Here is a 16,345-nt window from a genome sequence, read left to right as displayed (position 1 = left end):
CACTTTGATAGATTGATCATACATAAAATCTCTTGAGAAAACACTACTGTATATATGTGTGTGTACTTATAACTGTGATTTTATTTTTAAAATTTATTTTAGAGAAAGGAGACAGCGGTTCCTGGGAGATCCCAGAACAGCTAGCATTCAGATGCCTTGTAGTTATGGGTTATTGCTCAGATGTCAGACAGTATTCCATTACCATCTCCACAAGCCCAGGGCCCTTGTGGGTGGGAAACTTCACAGGGTTAATCTCCAGCCACTGTTTTTTGGTTCTTTCCTCACTCTCTCTATCCCTTGGCAGCCCCTAGTTATCCCCCACCTCATTTACTAGGATTTAGCTCTGCCTCGACTACCTGATGCTCATTTTGGGGGTCAGGGGGCAGGAGAAGAGATTTATTCTGTGGCACACGCAATAAGGTGCAACACTGAGTCATTGAGTCTGTTTCTTAATATTTGCTCTGGCAGAGATAGGCGGCCAGAGCTGATCTCTTGTTGCAGGGCAGTGAAAACCATTCTGTAAAGAGAGGGGGATGAGTCCGTCCAGCCTCGGGTCTGGCGGGCAGGAGGTTTGCCTGGAAGTGAGTCCAGCCTTCCTTTGCTCCCGCTTGGCAAACTGACTCCTTCAGGTTTCAACCCAAGGGTCCACAGAGTCCTCTCTCTTCCTCTGGGCTCATCCTGAACCTCCTTACAGACCTCCGTGGTGGCTATCGTTGGTTTACCTCCTTTGTGAAACAGGGCTTATAATAGTACCTACCTCGTGGTGTTGTTGTGAGAATTAGATGAGTTAACATTTGTATTTAGAACTTGCAAAAGTGCCGAGAATATAGATGTGCTCAATCAATATTTGGTGATGAATAAAATTATTATTTATTTTTAATAAATAAATTTATTTATTTATTTTTGGCTGCGTTGGGTCTTCGTTGCTGCACGCGGGCTTTCTCTAGTTGCGGCGAGCGGGGGCTACTCTTCGTTGCGGTGCGTGGGCTTCTCATTGCGGTGGCTTTTCTTTTTGTGGAGCAGGGGCTCTAGGCACGCGGGCTTCAGTAGTTGTGGCACGGGGGCTCAGTAGCTGTGGCTCGTGGGCTCTAGAGCACAGGCTCAGCAGTTGTGGTGCAGGGGCTTTGTTGCTCCGCGGCATGTGGGATCTTCCTGGACGAGGGCTCAAACCCGTGTCCCCTGCATTGGCAGGCAGATTCATAACCACTGCACCACCAGGGAAGTCCCGGACACAGTTTCTTTGTAATATATTTTATCCAGTAGGCACACTCATGCATGCAAACAGTTCTGGATTACAAGACTAAAAGGTAGAAAAGACAAGAGCTTCGGGAACCAGAAATAATAACTGCTAACGTTTATCGAACATTTACAAGGTCCCAGCATTGTTTGCAGTCCTTTACACGTATTAATTGACCGAATCTCACCACAACCCCATGATGTTGGTACTATCATTATTCCCATTTTTACCAATGAAAAAACTGAGGCACAAGGATTAAGTAATTTGCCCAATTTATACAGTTAGGAAATGATGAAACTGAGATCCAAATCTAGCTGGGGCAATGGTCTTCAGGTGGGGATGAGCTTGGCTTGCTCAAGGACCCAAAGAGCCAGTATGGCCAAGCTTGGAGAGGTGGGGGTGGAGGTGTATGGTAGGATGTGGTGTTTTGTCCACAAAGGACACTTCTACTTCCTAAAAGAAAAACAAACCACCCTCCAGGTGATGATATCCCATCTGTTTAATCTGCAAAATTACTTTCAGTGGCACCCTTCTCAGTACAGGTGTTTTGGTTTGGGTTGGGGTTTTGGTTTTTTTTGTTTTTTGGGCAGTAACTTTGTATTCTTCCTTTTAAAAAGTTAAGGTGTAATTTACAAACAGTAAAATTCACTGGGTTTTTTCTGTGTGTGTACAGTTCTGCAGTCTTTGTCAAATGCATACAGTCATATCACCAGCACCACAAACAAGATACAGACAGTATCCTTCAAAATTCCTATGTGTAGCCCTCCCTTCCCCAGCTTCCAGCCCCTGGGAAACCTCTGAGTTGTTTCCTATCCCTGTAATTCTACCTTTTCCAGAATATCCTATAAATGAAATCATACTATATGTCACCTTTTCAGTCGGACTTCTTTTTTTTTTTTTTTTTTTTTTTTCGGTACGCGGGCCTCTCACTGTTGTGGCCTCTCTTGTTGCGGAGCACAGGCTCCGGACGCGCAGGCTCAGCGGCCATGGCTCACGGGCCCAGCCGCTCCGCGGCACGTGGGATCCTCCCAAACCGGGGCACGAACCCGCGTGCCCTGCATCGGCAGGCGGACTCCCAACCACTGCGCCACCAGGGAAGCCCAGTCGGACTTCTTTAACTTATCCTAATGCATTTGAGATTCATTTATGGTGATGTGTATACTGGTAGTTCTTTCCATTTTATTGCTGAGTAGTATTCCATTATATGAATGTACTACAATTTATTCATTCACTAGCTGAAGGTCATGTAAGCTGATTCCCATTTTTGACAATTATGAATAAAGATACTATAAACATTCACATCCAGGGTTTTGTGTGAAGATAAGTTGTTTTTTTTTCCCGATGAGTAGGATGTCTTTTCTTGGTGTTGTATGACTAAGTGTATATAACTTTATGAGAAAATTGTTTTCCAATCCAGAAGACTCATCTTAAAAAAGAGCATCAGTGAAAACTGTTGTTATCTTTATATGTGCTCTCAGGAAGTGGCTGCTAGTATCACAATAATAAACAAATTTGGGTTAATGGATCATTAAATATTATCTTGAAGGAGCATTGAGGTGCTTTTCTTTTTTCTTCTTCTGTGAACTTCCTCTGCCTTTCACCCAGAGGTACCCACTGCACAGGGAAGACCAGAACTGTTACAGCAGAGGAAGAATCTAAGCTCAGCTTCTGACTTCCAAAAAGGATTCTCAAAGTCCATTTTAGACATAATAGCTGTGAAAGCCAGAGATTTTGATCCTCTTGGCTTTCTGAGAGAAAGGAAAAAGGCTTTTGGCAAATCAAATGAAGGGCCAGGTTTTTTTTGTTTTTTTTACATATATTTTATTTTTTTTAACGTTTTTATTGGAGTATAATTGCTGTACTATGGTGTGTTAGTTTCTGCTTTATAACGAAGTGGATCAGTTATACATATACATATATCCCCATATCTCTTCCCTCTTGCGTCTCCCTCCCTCCCACCCTCCCAGGCCAGGGTTTATCTCTAGGCAATGGATTGAGAAGAGAGATAAGAGGAGGAGGGGGTAAGAGTGGGAGGTGAATTGGGTGGGGGGGGAGGCAAGGAGCCGGGAACTCTGTGGCCGTCTTCGCGTGTCCCTAACCCTCCTGCAGAAGACTTCCCACCTAGAGACTGAACTTGGAGGACCAGCCCTTCAGTAGCCCCGAATATGAGAGATGGGCCCAGTACCTGGGGCAGGGAGAGGGGAGAAGGAAGGAGGGAGGCTGTCTTTGCTTGGATGGGAGAAGCCCAGCCCCAGCACTTGGGTGGGATGCAATCCAGTCATCCCAGGTGATGTCCTTCCATGCTCGTGACAGTCTATGACTGCCTAATAATTTCTAAAACAAGAGTAAGATATTTTAAAATAAATTAATATATTAATAGCTTTCCCATTCCTCTTATAAAACCTGTCAGGGTCCTACAGCCATAACCACTGTGATCAAACCGTCACTCTGCAAGGCTCTCAGGTGAGGGCCAAGGGAACAGCTGGATTGGAAGGCCCTTGGGTGAGATGGGGGAGAGTGTATGGAAAATCCTGTGGGGTGGAGTCACTTCCTGGGGGTGGCTGCAGGGAGGTCCCCAGCAGAGCCCCAGTTCTCTGTAGACTCAACCAGAAGGATAGCCCCCTAATTCCCATCTGCATCTCTGTCTGGTCCCTCCAGTCTGTGCCCAACAGCCAGAGTGAGGTGACCCTGCTGACCCACCGCCAGCAGCACATGCCTTTCGCAGGTTTTATTTTAGTTTGCGAGGGCTCAGCACTGATGCAGACACGCTCCCAACCCCTCATGTCCGAAGGCATTTATTGGTGGTGAGTTGGAGCTAGAGGACCAGTCTGGGGCCGTGAAACAAATTTTCCTACGTTAAACTAATGGCCTAGTTAGTCCTCTTGGTAGCAAGACTAAAGCACTTTCTCTCTTACTCCATCTCCTGCCACCCTCCACTTTGCTCACTCAGCCCACTGGCCTGGTCACGCCCTAAACACACCAGGTACTACCCCACCTCAAGGCTTTGCCCTTACTGTTCCCTCTGCCTGGAACGCTTATTCCCCTGTCATCCGCTGGACTCATTCTCTCTCTTCATTCCCATCTCTATTAAACGTCACTACCTCAGGGGGGGCGTGGGGGATTGTTCTAATGATGGTACACAAAATAGCACCCCCTCTAATCCCACACTCTACTCTATTTTTCTCTGTGTTATCGATGCCTCCTGACATATATTTCTTTGTTCCTTACTTCTCTTCCTCCACAGGAATGTCAGTTCCAAGCATGCAGGAACAGGGCTTGGTTTGTTTTCTTCACTGCTGCATCCCCAGTATTAGGAAAGTGCCTGGCTCATAAATACTTAGGAGTGAATTTATTAATGAAAATTGGTTGCAGAACTCTTGCTGTGGCAGAGCTTTAAGTGACAAGTAGGCACAGTACCCCACCTCTCCCCATGTTTTGGTTCAAACCTGAATCCTATTATCCTGACTCATTCTTTTTTTAAAAAAAAATTGAAGTATAGTTGATTTACAATGTTGTGTTTCTGGTGTACAGCAAAATGATTCAGTTATATATATATATATTCTTTTCCATTATGGTTTATTACAAGATATTGAATATAATTCCCTGTGCTATACTGTAGGACCTTGTTGTTTATCTTTTTTTCTTTTTTTTTTTTTTGTGGTACGCGGGCCTCTCCCGTTGCGGAGCGCAGGCTCAGCGGCCATGGCTCACGGGCCCAGCTGCTCCGTGGCATGTGGGATCTTCCCGGACCGGGGCACGAACCCGTGTCCCCTGCATCGGCAGGCGGACTCTCAACCACTGCTCCACCAGGGAAGCCCTATTTTATATATAGTAGTTTGTATCTGCTAATCCCAAACTCCTAATTTATCCCTCTCCCACCCCCTTTCCCCTTTGGTAACCATATTGTTCTTTTTTATTCTCTCCCTCCCAGTCCTCCCACTGAGAGAGTTGTGTACCCCGTGGCACTCTTCTCAAGTACTAGAGACTCCATTGTGTCTCTTTGTTTTGTCAGGGTCTTGTGGGAACTTGATGTTCCCAGACTTGGGTAATTACTGTGGTTTGGCCCCCATCGACGGTCCTCTCCCTTCTGTGGATCCCAGCAGTGAATCTGGATAAAGTTTGCTGAGTTGCGTCACCTCTGGCACTTGTTTCCAGGCAGGAGAGTGAAGGAGTGTCCTTGAGGCCTCATTGGGGGATGGCAGCAGCCAACACTTTAACCTTTGGAACAGTCTATGCTTCCTGGCTGAGAAACTTCTTCGGAACTGCAGACCCATGGAAATGTACTCGGGACTTTCTGCAGCGCAGAAGCGAGGCTCAGCACCTGCCTGGTCTGGAAGGAAGACCCTTATTACCCACTAAGGCACAGGGCAGGGGACGCTTAAGTCTGTGTTGGGCTACCAGGAGATGCTCTTCCTCATAGAAAGTGTGTTTTGTGACTCAAATCTCTGACTGCAGGAGGTAATGTAGGCTAAAGGATGGGTCTCCTAGGCTTTAAGGATCCCATTGAAGGTCAGCAAGAGAGAGAAACGCTTTGTATTTCATATTATTATTTTAGCTATCATTTTAGTTGGCTGCTCAGAGCTCAGACTTGTTGGGAAGAGAATCCCTTTTTTTCTTTCTTTCCCTTATATGTATGTGTTATATCTATATCTATATAGCCTACTCCTATCTACAGAACTAGGTAGACATTTACAGGAGGGGCTGAGCTCCTTTTTGGATACCACCACCCATGAAATCGTTCCAGGAAGGACAAGGAAAAAACTGCAAGGATTGACCAATTAATTATAGAGCCCTTGAAGAAGCTATAAAGACCCAATATGTTTGGCCTGGAAAAGAAAAAGTTGACACTTCTCTTCTGCTGCACTTGTTCTGTCTGTGCAGCTGAATGATCTGTTCTCCTACATGTGCTCTTGAAAGTGGCTTGTGAAAAGTGCTGAAACAGGTGACTGAGGTCCTGTGTTTAAAATAAAATAGATGGAGACAAATGGATGCAGGATGACTTCAAGCTGATGGCTTTCCAGGATTATCCCAATCCCTGTCACTCCTAGGACTGTGTGATCCAGGTTAGAAGTTAGAGTGGGTTTTTGTTGCTAGACACTTTTGGTTGTCATCTACGGGGTCCCAGCAGGAAACAGAGGGTGCATACAACCTAGGCAATTTGAAGAGAGTTTAATAAAGGAACCATATCAAAGGTTTTCTGGCATAAAATAATTTACTTTGGATCTCTTATGGTTCTGAGGGGTGACTGGAATAGTTGGGTGAATCTCTTTTGGGATTTCTCATGCAGTCGTAGTTATCTTTGCCTGGTGTAATCTGAAAGCTCAGATGGGCTGGACACCCAAGATGGCTTCCTCACTTACCTACCTGGCACCTCAGTGCTTCCCTAGGTGTCCTCTCTCTCCAGCAGAGTAAACTGAATTTCTTACATGGAGGCTCAGGGTCCCAAGAGCAGGGAGTAGAAGTTGGTAGACCAGTTAAGAACTATACCTGGAAATGGCACAGTGCACTTCCCTCAGATTCCATTGGTCAAAGCTGTCACAGTGTCCAGATTCGAGAGTGTGGAGGATAGACTCCAGCTCTCAGAGGAGAAGTGGCAAAGCCACGTTGCTGAGGAGCATGTGAGTGGGAGTATTGTTGCAGCCATCTGGGGGGACTACGTCTGCTATAAAAGGTATAAATAGGGCTTCCCTGGTGGTGCAGTGGTTGAGAGTCCACCTGCCGATGCAGGGGACACGGGTTCGTGCCCCGGTCCGGGAGGATCCCACATGCCGCGGGGTGGCTGGGCCCGTGAGCCATGGCCGCTGAACCTGCACGTCCGGAGCCTGTGCTCCGCAATGGGAGAGGCCACAACAGTGAGAGGCCCGCGTACCGCAAAAAAAAAAAAAAAAAAAGGTATAAATAGGGTTTAGAGAGACCAACAGGGAAGCTGTCCCCACTGAGGCCTAAGGGGGCAAGGGGAAGAAGTGGTGACAAGAACCTGGAGAGGGTGGCTATATGGAGACAGCCTCCTGATGGTAGCTATGGTCTTCAGAAGATGAAACCCAACCAGAAGGGAGCCGACCTCATACACCCCTGACCCCACTTTGGATCTCCGACCAGTGACCTGCAGTGGCCAAGGGGTCCCACTGATGAGTCCATGCAAGTCAGGTTCCTGGGGCACAGAGAAAGGAGAAGGGCAAAGAGTGGATCTGAAGAGACAAAGGGAAGATAGCCAGCATCCCAGTGGATAACAAAATATCTAGGATATGTAACCCATGGGCAAGAATGAGATTTGGGACCAGAATTGCTTCTCTTAGAACTGGAAGAAAAATTGCCTAATTTTGAGCAGCTTGAAAAATTTCTAAATGCCCTGGAGTGTTGGAAAATAGTGTTAAGCCTTTTTCTTTGGTAAGAAGATGGTGCTACATTTTCTGATCACCTTCTCCATGAGGGTAAGCTGGTCAGAGACTCCTCTGTACTTCCCTAGCCTCATTGTCCACTGCTCCCCTCTTATTCGCAGTGCCCCACCACTTCCTCTCAAGCCCCTAGCCCCTCAAGGCTTTCAGCATGCTGGTGTCACAGCTTGGAATCTCTCTCGTTCTTTTCTTCTGGCCAAATCCTTATCTTCCCAACCCAACTGAAACACAGCTTCTTCAGGGAAGGCTCCTTCAACCTCTCTCCTCACTCATGATGTTCTCTCTGCACTTCTCTGTGGCACTTATCCCAATAGCCATTTAAATATCTATTTGTATAATGATTTGGTTAAAGTCTGTCTCTCATTAGACATTAATAGTAGTACCCTGACAGCAGGGTCTAAATCTGTCTTGTTGAACCCTATATCTGTAGGACTTAGAACAGTGCTTACCAAATAGTAGGTACACAGTAAGCAGCTGTGAGTCAATTACTGAAAGAATATGGTAGAAAAATCAGCAATGATTTCTATAGAGGTGGTTTTTTTGGTGTTTTTTATGTATTTGTTTTCAGCGATAGCCGCTGTTGGCTGTTTTCATGGGGCCTGGAGGTAAAACATGAATGGGGGTTAAGAATTAGGAAGATAAGGTATGACGCCAGGAGCTGAGTCAATTGGTAAATAACGAACAGCTATCAAAACACAATCAGTTAAGGAACAACCTCAATATCTATCAGCTGATAAATGGATAAACAAAATGTGCTGTATTTCATCCAATGAAATATTATACAGCCATACAAGGAATGAAATCCTGATACCTGCTACAACATGGATGAAACTTGAGGACATTATGCTAAGTAGACGAAGTCAGACGCAAGAGGCTACCTATTATACAATTCCATTTATAGGAAACGTCCAGAATTGGCAAATTCATAGAGATAAAAAATAGATTAAAGGTTGCCAGGGGCAAGGCAGGATTGAGGGACTAGAAAGTGACTGCTAGTAGGTACAGGGTTTCCTTTTGGAGTAATGACAGTGTTCTGGAATTAGATGGTAGTGATGATTGTACAACATTGTAAATATACTAAAAACCAGTGAATTGTACATTTGGAAAGGATAAATTTTATGGAATATGAATGATATCTCAATTTTTAAAAACAGGGCCAAAAATAATATTTTTATTATTAGAAAAATAGTGAGAAATTGTAGTCTAGAGATAGGCTGATGGATTGGAGCATAGTTGAGACTCTAGATTATTCTGAACATTGGAATGGCAAGAACACAGAATCATTTCCCAAGAATCTAAGCTTATTTGCTTGGTGACTCCCCCTGTAAGTACAAATGACACTCTTTCCTGATGAATGCTAGGAATTGGAGTGAGATTGAAGTTCTGGCCATCCTCAAATGAAAGAACTCCAAGTTCTGACTAAAGAGAAATGACTGAGTTAATGGGAGAATGGTTTAAATGATTATGCAAAGCACAAAACAAACAGGATGGTATGATTTGCTGAACTCCATGAGAGAAGTAGCAAGCAGGTGCTTTAACCAGCAAACAGATGAAAGCTTTATTTCCTCTTTAACCTTTAGAGCGCTGATGTGAAGTGAGTAGCCATAACATTAAAAGCTCAACTTGTCTTTCTTTTACCATGAGAAAAATGTCAGACAAACCCAAGTTGAGGAACATTCTACACAAAACTGCCAAGATCATGAAAAATAAGGGACGTCTGAGAAACTGTCCCAGATTAGAGGAAACTGTTTGAGATTAGATTAGACTCAGGGGACATGGCCACTACATGTAATGTGGTCTCCTGAATGGGACCCTGGAACAGAAAAGGTGTGTTAGTGGGAAAACCTAGTGAAATCCAAGTGAAATATGGAGTTTGCTGAAGTTTAATGGACCAATGTTTATTTCTTAGTTATAACTAAGAATATGCTATGGTAATATAAGATGTTAAAAACGGGAAAAACTGTGTGAGGTGTATGTGAGAACTCTTTGTACTATCTTCACAACTTTTCTGTAAATCTATACAAGTTGTTTTTTTTAAATAAGTTTATTTATTTATTAATTTTTGGCTGCGTTGGGTCTTCATTGCTGCGGGCGGGCTTTCTCTAGTTGCAGCGAGCGGGGCTACTCTTCATTGCAGTGCACAGGCTTCTCATTGTGGTGGCTTCTCTTGTTGCAGAGCACGGGATCTAGGCGCGCAGGCTTCAGTAGTTGTGGCACACAGGCTCAGTAGTTGTGGCTAGCTGGCTTAGTTGCTCCACAGCATGTGGGATCTTCCCAGACCAGGGCTCGAACCCCCGTCCCCTGCATTGGCAGGCAGATTCTTAACCACTGCGCCACCAGGGAAGTCCCTCTAAATCTATTCTAAAATAAAAAGTTTACTTTAAATTTAAAAAGCGCAACCAGGTTCACCTGTCTGTTCTGATAGCCTTCTGTCTGTCTAGCGCACAGGTCTTTGGTTTGTTTGCGGGGTTTTTTTTGTTTTTTTTTTTTAATTACATGAGATAGTGAATGTGGGAACAAACTAGGACCTGAATTCCTCACCTCCTCTTCTATAACTGTGCAAAGGCTTGGGTTTCCTCTCATTTGACCACCCCTCCTGCCATTCCTTTCCCTCTGGTTTATGTACTATTCACTGCCAACTGGCGAGCAGGTATTGAGTATGGCTGATAAAGTCACCACGCCAGACCTGAAGGAGGATGTAGGGAAGTATAAGGAATGCTCCCCACCTGGTACTTCCTCAGGGAGCTTACTATCCACCAGGGGAGTTAAAACATATGCATTCCTCTGTACCCAACAGATGAGTGATCATTGGGAATGGTTCAGGATGAAAAGTGACAAAGTAACTAATTATAAGCAATAACAGGCAGGTGAATCCTTCATGCTTCTTAATCCACACAGTTCATTCATTATTTTCTTAAAGTTAGCCCCAGCAACTCTCCATGTTTATTTTTTTGTCTTTTTACTATTTTAATTTTTTTCTATTTAGGAAAGAAAGGACTGTATTTCTCAACTCACTTGGTCCTCTAAAGTGGGGCAGGGCTTCCCGGGTGGTGCAGTGGTTAAGAGTCCGCCTGCCAATGCATGGGACATGGGTTCGAGCCCTGGTCCGAGAAGATCCCACATGCCATGAAGCAACTAAGCCCGTGCGCCACAGCTACTGGGCCCGCACTCTACAGCCCGTGAGCCACAACTACTGAAGCCTGCGCACCTAGAGCCCGTGCTCCGCAACAAGAGAAGCCACCGCAATGAGAAGCCCGTGCACCACAACGAAAGAGTAGCCCCCCTCGCCACAACTAGAGAAAGCCTGCGCATAGCAACGAAGACCCAACACAGCCAAAAATAAATAAATAAATAAAATTGATAAAAAATTTAAAAAATTAAAAAATAAAATGGGGCAGACTTCTGTAATGGGATCTGGAGCTGGATGGTGAAACTGGAACTGCAACTCACCACTCACTACTGTGGGACTCGTTTTCATCTGTAAAGTGGAGGTGAAACAGGCCCTACTTCTGGGATGTAGATGAGGATTATGAGTTGATTTGGGTAGAGCATATCAAACAGTGCTGGGTATGGGATAGATACCCAGTGAGCATAAACTCTTATGCCTGGGTCGAGAAAAAAAGGATGTGGAAAGAGATGTATAAAAATGGGAGACCCTGGGCTTCCCTGGTGGCGCAGTGGTTGAGAGTCCGCCTGCCAATGCAGGGGACACGGGTTCGTGCCCCGGTCCGGGAAGATCCCACATGCCGTGGAGCGGCTGGGCCCATGAGCCATGGCCACTGAGCCTGCGTGTCCGGAGCCTGTGCTCTGCAACGGGAGAGGCCACAGCAGTGAGAGGCCCGCTTACCGCAAAAAAAAAAAAAAAAGGGAGACCCAGGGTTTTAGGCAATCCCTAAAAAGAAATTCAAAAAAATTTTCACAGTCTTAGGAAGATCACAGTATCATGTAAAAAGAGACTCGTGGAAAACCAGATTCTGTTATAGAAATCCTGTGGGTGTACCCCTAGGAAAAAAAAATATTTCAAAATATTAATTGTGGGCAAGATGGTTAACAGTGGTTATCTCTGGGTGGTGTAACTATTTTTAAAATACTTTCCTATCAGAAAATAGAAAGGTAGAAAGTAGAAAGGTGGTTGCCAAGGGCTGTGGGGAGGGGAGAGGGAGAATTAGTGTTTAACGGGTATAGAGTTTCAGATTTGCAAAATGAACAAGTTCTGGAGATCTGCTGTGCAACAAAGTGAATATACTTAACACTGCCGAACTATACACTTAAAAATGATGAAGATGGCAAATTTCACGTTATGTGTTTTTTTACCACACACATAGAAACATTTTTCTATGGCAAACACAATAGTGTTATACTTAAGAACAAACTCAATGCAAGTTTAATTTTTAAGTGAAAGCCTTAATGGCTGGTTGGTGTAGCTTTTAGTGAGTATTTCCACGGTTTACTGGGCCCTGACTGTCCAGTGAAGGTTACCTGGTGGCAGTTAGGCTCCGTAAGCAGAGTTGGGCCTTCTCTTTTGTTTTCCCCCCTCAGCTTTCTATTGAGAGAAAACATGAGCTACAGAAGAAGGGTGTGACCAAAACTTGTTTGTTTTGTCTGTTTTCCCGTCTGATCTGGGTTCGCTTGTCAGCTACTGAATGAGGGCGTGCCATGGGGATGACCTTCTGATACAGCAGCACCTGTCCCCTTCGCACCCCCTCGGCCCTGCTGGTTCTGCGTCAGCTGCACTATTTGCAGGACCATCTGCCCAAACCCCGTGCTACTCACTGTTCTTTGATCTGTAAACCGGAGTCTGAGCCAGCTGGGTTGAAACAGAGGAGGCTGGGCCAGTGATCTCAGTGCAGCTGTTTTGTTGCCTTGCGGCGGCTTCCTCTGTCCAGGTCTCACCTAAGAAAAAGTTGAGCCCCTGGGCAAGACAGGTGAGGGATGTGAACAGGTAATTCACAACATGAGAAGAGCTAATATTAAATCATGAAAAATGACTGCCCTCACTAGAATATAAAGGAACAGAAATAACGGCAACCTTTAATATCCTTTTTTCCTATCAATCAATTTGGCAAAGATTTTTGTGGAAAATAATTCCCAGGGTTTGCAAACAATTACTGATAGGAAGGTTATTGGCCATTCAGAAAGGAAGCTGCCAATGCATATCAAGAACTGTAAAATTTTTCATTCTAGAACATAGTATTCCATAAATGGTTAGGAAGATAGAAGAATTTAGTACGAGATAAAGGTGACATTTCAAATTAACGAGGAGAGACTTTCATTTTTGGTGGTATTGAGGTCAGGAGGACCTGGAAGATCTCCAGTTATAAAAATATCTAAAAATGGTGGGTTAAATATAACAAAATACCTAACTGAGCTCCAAAGATAAAAATGGAATGCCCCAGGGGCCAAGCAATGAGAAGGACTGAAAACCAGAGATATAGATGAGCTGACACTGCTGCCGCCCCAGGGGGGATTATCAGTCTGAATAATCTAAGGCTCCCGGTTTATAATGTCGAGGTGGGAACAGGACACCAAGCCTATTGTCTGTGTGTGGGGGAGGGCGAGTTGAACCTGAGTCTCCAGTGTAGCTGGGATCTTTGAAAGTCTAAACCTTGAGTGGCAATAGCTTCTAACATTGAGACAATCGCATCCTTGCCTGACTTAACTCTTGCAAAGGCCAATATCAAGAGGAGGTCTTAATCTCTGAGATTCTTTCCATCTGGAGAACCACTGCTGTAACACTCAGTTGATTCCCTGTGTCACCTCTCAAGCAGGATATGTTGTTCTGACAGCTGGTCTGAGCTCCAAGAGGTTGTCAAAATAAGACATATTTGTGTTGTCTCTTCTCCCTATAGTCTATTATTTGATCAATTGGCAGGTCTATCGGTGTTTGAAATGTGATTCTTCCTCTAGGAAATTATCCCACAAATTACAGGATACTCATAAAAATTCCCAATCATAAATAATGTGTGTTCAATATGATTTATTTGTAATAGAAAGAAAAATTGGAAGCTGCCACATAGCCAACAACAGTGGAATGGTTAACTGAACACTATGTAGCCATTAAAAGGAATTAAGTTGATCTCTATGTATGAAAATGGAAAGAATGGCCACACAACATATAATTAAGACATTTTAAAAAGCAAGCTATATAATCATTAGAGAAATGCAAATCAAAACTACAATGAGGTATCACCTCACACAATGAGGAACCTCTCTATGATGGAATGTTTTTCATAACATGGGAAAATATTCATGATATAATTTAAAAATTCACAATGCAAACACTGTCCATAACATGGCCCAGCAGCTCTATGCCAAGGTACATACCCAAGAGAATTGAAAACATATGTTCACACAAAAACCTGTATACAGATGTTAATAGCAGCATTATTCATAATAGCCAAAAAATGGAAACAACCCAAATGGCCAGCAGCTGGTGAATGGATGAACAAATGAAGTATATCCACAGAATGGACTATTTTCCAGCCATAAAAAGGAATGAAGTACTGATACACATTACAACATGGATAAACTTTGAAAAATATTTGCCAAGTGAAAGAAGTCAGACGCAAAAGATAACATATTGGGGCTTCCCTGGTGGCGCAGTGGTTGAGAGTCCGCCTGCCGATGCAGGGGACACGGGTTCGTGCCCCGGTCCGGGAAGATCCCATATGCCGCGGAGCGACTGGGCCCGTGAGCCATGGCTGCTGAGCCTGCGCGTCCGGAGCCTGTGCTCCGCAACGGGAGAGGCCACAGAAGTGAGAGGCCACAGAAGTGAGAGGCTCGCGTACCGCCGAAAAAAAAAAAGATAACGTATGATTCCATTTGTATGAAACATCAGGAATAGGCAAATCCATGGAGACAGAAAGTAGATTAGTGGTTGTGGGAGACTGGCAGGAGGGAAGTGGGGAGGGGCTCGTTCATGGGTATGGAGTTTCTCTCTGGAGCAATGAAAATGTCTTGGAATTAGATGGTGGTGATGGTTGCACAATGTTGTGAATGAACTAAAAAAATCACTGAATCTTACACTTTGAAATGGTGAACTTTATGTTATATAAATTTTATCTCAATTTAAAAAATATGTATATAGAACAAGATCCAAACTTTGTGGGGAAAAAGTAAGACTAATGGATTAAGAGTGGTGGTGGATTATAAATGCTTTTAATTTTTTCTGATTTTCTCCAGCACATACATGTTATATTTTACATGTTATATTTTAAATGGCAGCGGTGGTGGAATAAAAGCATTTAGGAAAGAGTGGTCTTCTCTCTTGACAAAATCTATGTGCTTTGGAAATAACACCATGTTCTCACTTGGCAACTTAACCAAGGGCAGTCCGTCCAGCCTGTGAAGTATACTTCTTTCTGTACAGTGTTTCACTGCATTTAGTAAAACAAGCCATTCACCTTTTGCTATAGGGTGCCAAAGAGCAGAGCTGACTTAAGCCTTTCCTTTTCTGTCTTTTTAGATGTTGTAGACATAGCTTTTTGAAGCAGAGCAGTCTGGGTTAGCTAGCTCAGGGCTCAGAGCTTCAGAACCTAAATTCTCTTTGACCTGACTGGCTTCCTGCCCTTACCTGGTGCTTCTGCTTCTCCACTGGTGAGATGAAGTGGTAAATGCTCACTTCACTGCAGTGGGGAAGAGAATGCATTAGGTAAGTCTTTCAAAGCACTAAGAGATAGAAGGACCAGAGAAATAAAAGGTTATTCAACCCCACTGGAGACTCAAATCACCGATAAGCAGCTGGAGAAGATGGAGCTTATGTAACAACTCTTTGTCTCTCAATAAATAAACAGATAGGATCTGAGTCATGGGGTCACTGAGGCTCCTCTTAACCCTTGGGTGGGTGGTACTTTTCATAGGCTCACAGGAATGCTGAGATCTCTGCTGTGCTTGCTTAGCAAAGTTTTTTATTTAGATCTCGCCTGACATCTTATTTTTCCAGTAGCTCCACAACAGGAAAATGAAGGAGAATTCACAATTGCACAGGTTTTGGTTGCCTTGGAGACCATGTACTTTTAAGATATTTATGGAGGGAGACTTAGTTTACTCTAACTGCAGTATGTTCCAGCTGGAGTAGAACTTTGTGGACGGACAAGGAAAGGAGCCCAAGATGTAGGAAGTAAGTAAGTATGCTGCCCAACAAGTTGTAGAGCATGATCTCAGCTGTGTTTTGAAAATACATAAAATTCTGTAACTATGTATCTGTCATCTAATCTATCATCTATCTATCTATCTATCATCTGTAGATCAATTGATCTACTATCATCTATCCATCTTGGTGAATGGATAGAAATGGCCAAATCATTACTACCGCTTGGCCCTGGGAGTGAGAATGGAACATACAGATAGCAAGACTCTCACTTTTTACTCTATACGTTTCTGTACTATTGAAATTTTAATAGGTTGTTTTGTAACAAAAAAGTTTTAACAAAAGTTACCAACTGTAATCCTAACTACCTCTCTGACAGTCCTTTCAAACATCTCACAAAGTACGCGGAAAGAGTTAACACAGAGCCAGTTCAAATTCCTGATTTGGTGGTGGAGGTGGAGGCAGGGTTAGAGGTAAAAAGAAGCAAAAAGTGGGGAGGGGAGGGAAGAGGAGGGCTGGCTGCTCAGTTCTCACCTGAACCAATAGCATGAAAGTTTCAGGCCCAACGCCCATTTGTGGGACTATTTCAGGAGTCAGAGTTTGCATCTGAATTCACTGTCACTG

Source organism: Tursiops truncatus, chromosome 19 (assembly GCF_011762595.2).
Source record: "Tursiops truncatus isolate mTurTru1 chromosome 19, mTurTru1.mat.Y, whole genome shotgun sequence".
NCBI classification, from domain to species: Eukaryota; Metazoa; Chordata; class Mammalia; order Artiodactyla; family Delphinidae; genus Tursiops; species Tursiops truncatus.
Note: the sequence above shows the minus strand (reverse complement) of the source record.